The sequence below is a fragment of the Propithecus coquereli genome, unplaced genomic scaffold (genome assembly GCF_000956105.1).
Source record: "Propithecus coquereli isolate 6110/MARCELLA unplaced genomic scaffold, Pcoq_1.0 Scaffold10, whole genome shotgun sequence".
Taxonomy (NCBI): domain Eukaryota; kingdom Metazoa; phylum Chordata; class Mammalia; order Primates; family Indriidae; genus Propithecus; species Propithecus coquereli.
In genome coordinates, this window is record NW_012133858.1 from 1,559,321 (window position 1) to 1,567,215 (window position 7,895).

The 7,895-nt window shown below is 35.5% G+C and overlaps 1 protein-coding gene across 1 annotated transcript in view; it reads right to left on the reverse strand.

Moving 5' to 3' along the window:
* Nucleotides 1-7,895, reverse strand: part of GSK3B (glycogen synthase kinase 3 beta) — a 262,122-nt gene that overhangs the window by 3,793 nt on the left and 250,434 nt on the right. The gene's annotated exons all lie outside the window — the stretch shown is intronic.

The following is a 7,895-nucleotide window of genomic DNA, read 5'->3' on the forward strand; positions in this document are numbered from 1 at the left end:
ACTCAGGGAGCCAGAGACCATTTCTGTCAAAGTTCTTGCTACAGTTGGGATCAGCAGTATATGAACATTCAATTGGAGTCTCGTTCACTTGAAAATAAATGAACAGTGTACAGCTGGGAAAACATGCTAAAAATTCTGAACCATGTTATAAGATGCCATCTGCTTAAGTGGGTGAATGGGTGGAGGCAATGAAAGTAATCTGGGCCAGTGCTGATAGGCAGAACAGCCAATCTTCATTATTCATGGAGATGGAAGACAGATAACCAGCAAATAAGAAAAGGCCACTGTAGTACCAACTCACTTAGTCACTCCAATAAAGCATCCTGTAGTCAAAATCTTGACACTAAGAGCTTACTTTGCTCTAATCCTTTGGAAATACATATAACTTTACAAATAACTGTTGACCCCTTCCCCCTTTTAAAGTCCATTATTATTTCAAAGCATCCATTAACATTTAAGTGGGCATCTTACTGTGTCCAGATTGGCTCCCAACTCGCACAGGCAACAGACTGCTGTTTCTGTGGCCAACTGAGCTGCATCCTTGTTATCACATACAATGACTAGGAATGTACTGCTGGCCAAATTTTCTCCCAAAGATCTCATGCTAAGCCCTGAGCAAGAGAGGTGACTTGACTGGTATGGGCAACTTCTAAGAACCATCTCTCTAAGAGCCATACTACTCTTGGCCATAAAGGAGGATGACACCAAAAGGCAGACACAGAAGTTTTTGTCCCTCTAGGACTAAAGGGATTTATAGATCTCACATGTCCTATGAGTAGAGATACCAATGTCATGGCTGAATGCAGCAATGGTCCTGGATGTTTCTACTTTTAATTTCTGAATTAGAAGTAAACACAAAAGACCCCAAGGACACACAGGAACTCTTTACTTAAGGATTAGCTATTCAGTTTATCACTTTAATAGCCATTCTATAAAAACTATACTTCCTTTCTAAATTCCTGATTTTCCTGCCCACAAAACAATCTACCCTTATATGCATTTAACCCAGCCTTTGGGGAAGATATGTGACTATCTCTTAATTTGAATGATTATGTTTAATTCATGTAAGTTCCTTCAAATCACCTATAGCTGCTTCTATTCCTGTTATCATGTAAGTACAGACATTATGGCAGCACAGTGCATGCATTAGATTCATATGGCCCATGGCATGGAGTCATATTAATTCATTTAAGATGACACAGAAACTACTCTCCAAAGGCAGGCATGACATCCTTTTCCAGTAATCAAGGAGTAACTATGTCTAACGCTTCATTCATAACTCCTGGTCTTCCTTAGATATGCCCTGCTCAAAGGAAGTTTTATTCTCTGAGGTCTTCCAAATCTGTGCATTAATAATCCAGTATCAATTCCTGTCTAGGCTACAGATTCCTCCAAGGAAAAAAATGTTCATTTTCTTGATTCAGGTGCAAGCTACATTAAAAAACAACATTCCAGAGAAAACCTGGAAGACCACAGAGCTATTTCTGAATTATAATGTTCCTGACAAATACACGCTCATTGTAGCATCTCCCATGCTCTGGATGACACTCAGAACCTATGCATCAAACAGCACTTCCCTCTCATTTTAGGCATGGGAAGATGATAGGTAGAACTGTCATTCTGGTCTTCCCCAGTACTTAAGAGAGCCACTAATCATCAGAAATTTTATCTGTTTGACTACTATATTATAGCACACATACCAGCACTATTAAGCAGCACATCGGCTTACATCAGCCAAGGCTGAGTTCAATAAGTACCACCAGCCCATTTATTTTAATTTGCTCTCTGGCAAAATCCTATTTAGCTACTAATTTGCATATGTCCTTTCACTGCCTACAGTCTGTGAGCTTAAGACATTGCCATTTTTCCCTTCCTTGGATAAATTCAAAGGCCGCTTGCATGATCACAATAAAAAATACAAGCTTTTTAAGTGAGCATATAACCAGAAACAAATTCACTTTCTGAACAAGAAAATGTGACAAAGACACTCATGTTCGTCATATTTGTAATTTAACGACCTCCTGTTTTTCTCTGAATTATTTCCAAATCACTTGATGAGCAAAATTTTTACAGCTAATTATTTTTGATTATAAATATCCCTGATACCTAAAGTCACAGACCTGTACTCATTCATCAAAAAAACCTTTGCCTTATGCAATGATCTCCACTTAAAATCAAATCATACATGCCCTTGCTAAGAAAAAGAACAGAAGAAGACAAAGTACAGCGAGGGGAAAAGTAAAACAAAAAAATGTGAAGTTCTATAAACTCAATACTCAATAGTAGGTTCAATAGGCTACCTGGCTTACTGACTGAAAAGAGCTACATTTCATAAGCTCTTCAATCGGAACCTGGCCCTTTGTCCAGGCAAAGTAAAAGCTGCTGACCATGAGGTGGCTAGGAAGAAACTATTTCAAGAACAAGCAGGAAACAAGGCAACACAGATTACTACCTTTTCAGAAATAACTCAAGGGACAAGTCTTGGTACATGTTTATTTTGTTCCTATTGTCATTCTATAAACTTATTTTACATAAATGAATCTGAATTAATAGGGGCTTTCTATAGTAAAAATGTTTAACTTAAAATTCTGATAAATTGTCACTGGATTTAAATGTTTATTGTAATTTCTGTAACTTTTCTTCTCCAACATTTACACAGCAACTTCATAAAAGCAGCAAAGTTCATTTTACTTCTCCTTACATTCCCTTACCTTTACATATGCATTGGTAAAAGTGATGCTACCCAGTATTACAGTAAAGGATAGGCTAAGATAATCTTATTTACAAAGGACCCAACTATGAATAAGCAATTGACTCACAGTCTCTTGTTTTCAGTCCTGAGATACTCTCCTGAGCTTCATACTGATATACCTTTCTTTAAACTAGTCCAATTCCACAAACATTATGAAGCCAAGTTGTATAACTTAATAGCTATGTGATTTTGGAACAAATTATTTAACTACTCTACCCCACGATTTCCTCATTGATGAAATGGTAATAATACCATCTGCCTATAAAATGCTTAGCACAGTACCTGGCATATAGCAACTGTATAATAAACGGAAATGTGAGACATCTAAAAATACATATATTTAAATCTAGTGTGACTGCAATAACCACCATCACCACCACAATAAATTTAACACATTGCTTACCAATATGCCAGATACCAAACTAAGTACTTTGCAGGCATGTTATTTAGCTCACACAGCAACCCTAAGAAATAAGTACAATTACTGCCTCCATTTTACAAATAGGAAAAATTTGGAAGCAAAAGAGATTAAGTAATGTGCCAAAGACCATACAGCTAACAAGTAGGAGAGTGAAACACAGAGGGCGCACAGGAGGAGAATGATGATCTTTATGGGCAGTAAGGGACAGCAGAAAAGATTTCTTAGCAAAGAGAGAAAAGAAGTTAACAGGATTTTCATTTAGACCTACCTTAACAAAATCCACTGTGATTTCTAGATACCCATTTCTATTATTTAAAAGTCATTACATTAAAACAGAACAATAAATTTATGATAAGAATTAAAAGTATAGTTATTTTATTTTCTAACTTTCAAACAGTCTATACATAGGGTGTACAGATATATGAGCATTCTTAAAACAACTATAGAGCTGACATTTCACTGACTTCAAAACTTCCTAGAAACCAATGCCCATTACCACCTTTCTGATGTTACCACGGAAAACAAACAAAAAATCCTTTAAACCAAGGAGGGACTTTTAAAAGAATAGAGAGAATAATCAGCTTTGGGGGTTGGATAGGGAGGAAAGGAAGCTAGGAAGGTACAAGAGCACCCTTACACATGACAGTAGCCAACTTCCAAGATGACCCCAATGATTCACATCTCTTGGTGTCATGCCCTAATGTAGTCCCGTTCCACACTAAACAGGACTGACCTGTGTGAGTACATAGGATATTGCAGAAATAATGGTGTGTGACTTCCAAGGCTAGTATATGAAAGACACTGTGGCTTCCACCTTGCCCTCTTTCTTGGATCACTTGGTCCAGGGGGAAAGCCAGCTGCAATGATGTGAGACACTCCAGCAGCACTATGGAGAGGTCCATATGATGAGTGACTTAGGCCTCCTGCATACAGCCAGCACAGATTTGCTAACCACATGAATGAGCTGTCCTAGAAGTAAAAAACCCCAGGCGAGCCATCAGATGACTGCATCCCTGGCTGTGTTTTGAGTATGTCATGAGAGACTCTGACCCAGAATCGCCTAGCTATGCTGCTTCTGAATTCCTGATTCACAGAAACTATGTGAGATAATAAATGTTTACTCTTGTTGGTACTAAATTTTGGGGTAAGCTGCTATGCAGCAATAAGTAACTAACACATATGTATATGTCGAAGAATTTAAATGCCACTTAGGGTTTGCGCTCACAAGCCAACAAAAGTATCACTAACAAAGTCCTTCTATAATAATTAGGTGTGCTTCTAATAAACTGTATAAGACAAAGAAGATTATACTAAATTATCAATTGTTTTTTCCTCAATTTTTTTTTTCTCAGAAATCAATTGTTTTCTGAAGAGTCTGTGGTTCTCTGGCTTTTGTGCCAGATATTGCAAAGGGAATTTGCATATGTATTAAAACCAATTTTATTGTGTGATTTCATAGGTATAAACAACGACTTGAGCAATCCCATAGTGAAGCCAAGGGTAAAACCTTTCCTTTAAGTTCAAATACTTAATTTAGGTATAAGGAATGAGAGAAGGCATATAAATAAAAGCAGGTGACTTCAGGCAAAGAAACGAGGAACAATTCAGGAATACTTGGAATAATGTCTGATGGGACAATCACCTAAAAGATTTTAAGTTCCTTTTGGAGGAGGGGAAAAAACCCAGATAATATTTTGACTTGTTAGGAGAGAATTAGCACTGTTCTCTGGTGAAAATGATGACTAAGCTGGTTTGACTTTTACATATCTATATACAAACTCAATAAAAAATGAATTTGACAAGCTTTCTTGAAGGCAATTTGACATTATATATCAAAAACGTTAAAATTCTTCATTTCTTTTGACTATCTTCATATTTACATCTTTCTATCTATCTATCTAGACGTGGTCTCATCTATCTATCTATCTATCTATCTAATCTATTTATTTGAGACATTGTCTCCATTCTGCCCAGGCTAGAGTGCAGTGGTGTTATCAGCTCACTGCAGCCTCAAACTCCCAGGCTCAAGAGATCCTCCTGCCTCAGCCCCCCAAGTAGCTGGGACTACAGTTGACTCTACTTCTAAAAGTATTTTAGGAGAATTAGCATGGTTTTATGCAAAGATATTTTCAAAGCATCTTTCAGAATAGCAAAAAAACTTGGACAGAACCCAAATGTCCAAGAATAAGGAATTAAATTACAGTATAGCCTTAGAATATTGGTTGAATACTATATAGTCATATAACTTCACCCTCAAAATACCATAAGCCCATTAAAAAAAAGTCACTCTGCTCATTCATGTATATACTAAAATATAAAACAGCATTACCTGTGATTATCTTAGGAAATAAGAATATGGGAGATTTTTACTTTCTAAAATAACTATATACACATTAATAGACAAAAGCCCTGCTTTTTTTTTTTAAAGTCATATACTTTTATGAAATTCCACATAAATTTGGGTTAAGATAAAGAGAAAACAAAGAACAGGGTTAAGAAGAACATCAGTGAGGGCAAACACTGCAGATTCTACAACTAGACAGAATATGAACACAGTTTTCTCAATGTATATTGTAAAACTGGCATAAAGGCAAAGGATAGTACTTGGGTAGAGGATGAGGGAATGTTAACTTTCATTTTAGAAAAGTAAACATCTGATAAATTGACTTAAATTGCTTAACATTTCATCTCTCAAAAACAGTGGAAATAAACAATGGGAGGAATTATTGAGTTTAATTCTGCCCATCTAAAAAAAACAGGCTGGTGATGTAGAAGGTGACAGGAATTCTGGGATGAAAATAAATGTAATAGTAACAAAAGGGGGCCACCTGCCATGGCTAAATCTGAACTAGACTTTAGCAAAAATGGATTTCAAAAAGTTCAAAGAACAAATAGGTGTCATTTTACGGCTAGTCTTCAGAAGAGGCTAATAACAAACAAGAAATAGAAAATTATGAAAAAAAAATTTGATCAAGCAATTGCAAATAATCTCAATGCATATTAGGTAAAAGCAAGAGCTTTTCAATGTGAGATTAATACAGTTAAAGTCCTGTGACCAGGAAAAATGACAGAGAAACAGACCTTATCCAACTCCTATCATGCTTCCCTTTTCTGTTAGAAGGGTTTTCAACCTGGAAAGGATATAACAAAAATCCTATTATATTAATATTAAACAAAATGCAGCCCAAGGAAAGTGAGGGCAATCTACACATTTTAAATGTTGTTAAACCCAGAAACTATAGTTCAAGAAACAAATCTAAAATTGATTACAGAAACTCACAATTTATAAATATTTAGGCACTAAGAAATTTCTAAGTCTTAAAAAAAAAGTTTAATTTCCATCCTTGACAGGGTTACTTTTTTGATGGAAAAGGCTTAAAGTTTTCTTGATAACAGCAAAACATTTTACAAAATTTTTCATAACATTCTTCTTATATAAATGAGTATTGTAAAGTTGGTCTGTAGCTAAGCAAACAAGAGGGGTAACCAATGACTCAGAGATCACCAGAAGAGTAACCTCTAGTAAGCCTTGCTTAGTTCCACTTAACTTATTTTATCAGTAACTTGGGTAAAGACAAAAAGTCTCTAGTAGGCCCTGCTTTGTACTCTTTGACATATTTTATTAGCCGCTTGAGCAGAGGCAAAAAAACTGACATGCCTATAAAATGTGAAGATGATATATAATTGTATAGAAAACCTAATGCCCTGACAATGTAGAACATATCCAGGATTGGGATGTAAAGCCACCATTACTTTGGAGAGCAAGTTAGCCATCATTAAAATCTGAAGGACTTTTGCACAGAAGGATTTGGTTGATTCTGTATAACCCCAGAGTAGGATCACTGAGTGGAAGAAGGTATAGGGAAATCAATTTCAGGGGGAAAAAAAGGATAAACTTTCTAATAGTCAGGGTGATACAAAGTTGGAATGTGTTCATTCCTATAGTAATGAGCTTCCACTTAATAAATATACATACCTATGGGATAGATGACCACTTCTCAGTAGATAATAAAGAGGTGAACTGAAATCAGGTTTTCAAATTTGTTTTAATAACAGAATCATCACACTAAAAGAAACCTTACCCAGAAGACTAATACACTAAATAGAGAGAAAACTGCTCTAGCTGAAATTCCCTACCATATCTCATATTCATCTGACCAGATGATCTTTAAAGTGGTTCATATTTGATTAGTAAAAACTACAATGTTGCAAGATTTATGGTCTAGATGAAATATTTCACAAATGGAGTGACTGAGACGATAGGTTGAGGGTATGGGGAAAATCAGATTTTTATATATATATGTATATTTTTAAAAAAATCAAAGTACGAAATTACTCTACATGGACCTACAGTAGTATGCGTAATTTTCAAGAGGTTCTCAAGTCAGTTAGAGCAACGAGCCATGATCAACTGTATTGTCTCCAGATACTAAAGTATCTTAAAAACAACTTCAGAATGTTTTTGGGAAAAACATTTTTTAGAGGGAAAAATCAACATCCATATCCACTAATTTAACACAACAGTTTTAATTTTTGTATATTTCTATCTAGTACCTATCCACATGCAAATACGCATTTTGGCATAGTAAACAACACACTTCATAAAATTTAAAAATTTTCTCTACATAGATTAGGATATTTCCATAAATATAAATAAGCTTCATAATTGTTTTTTATGGCTACATGAAAGGCTAGAGTGCAGTGGTGTTATCAGCTCACTGC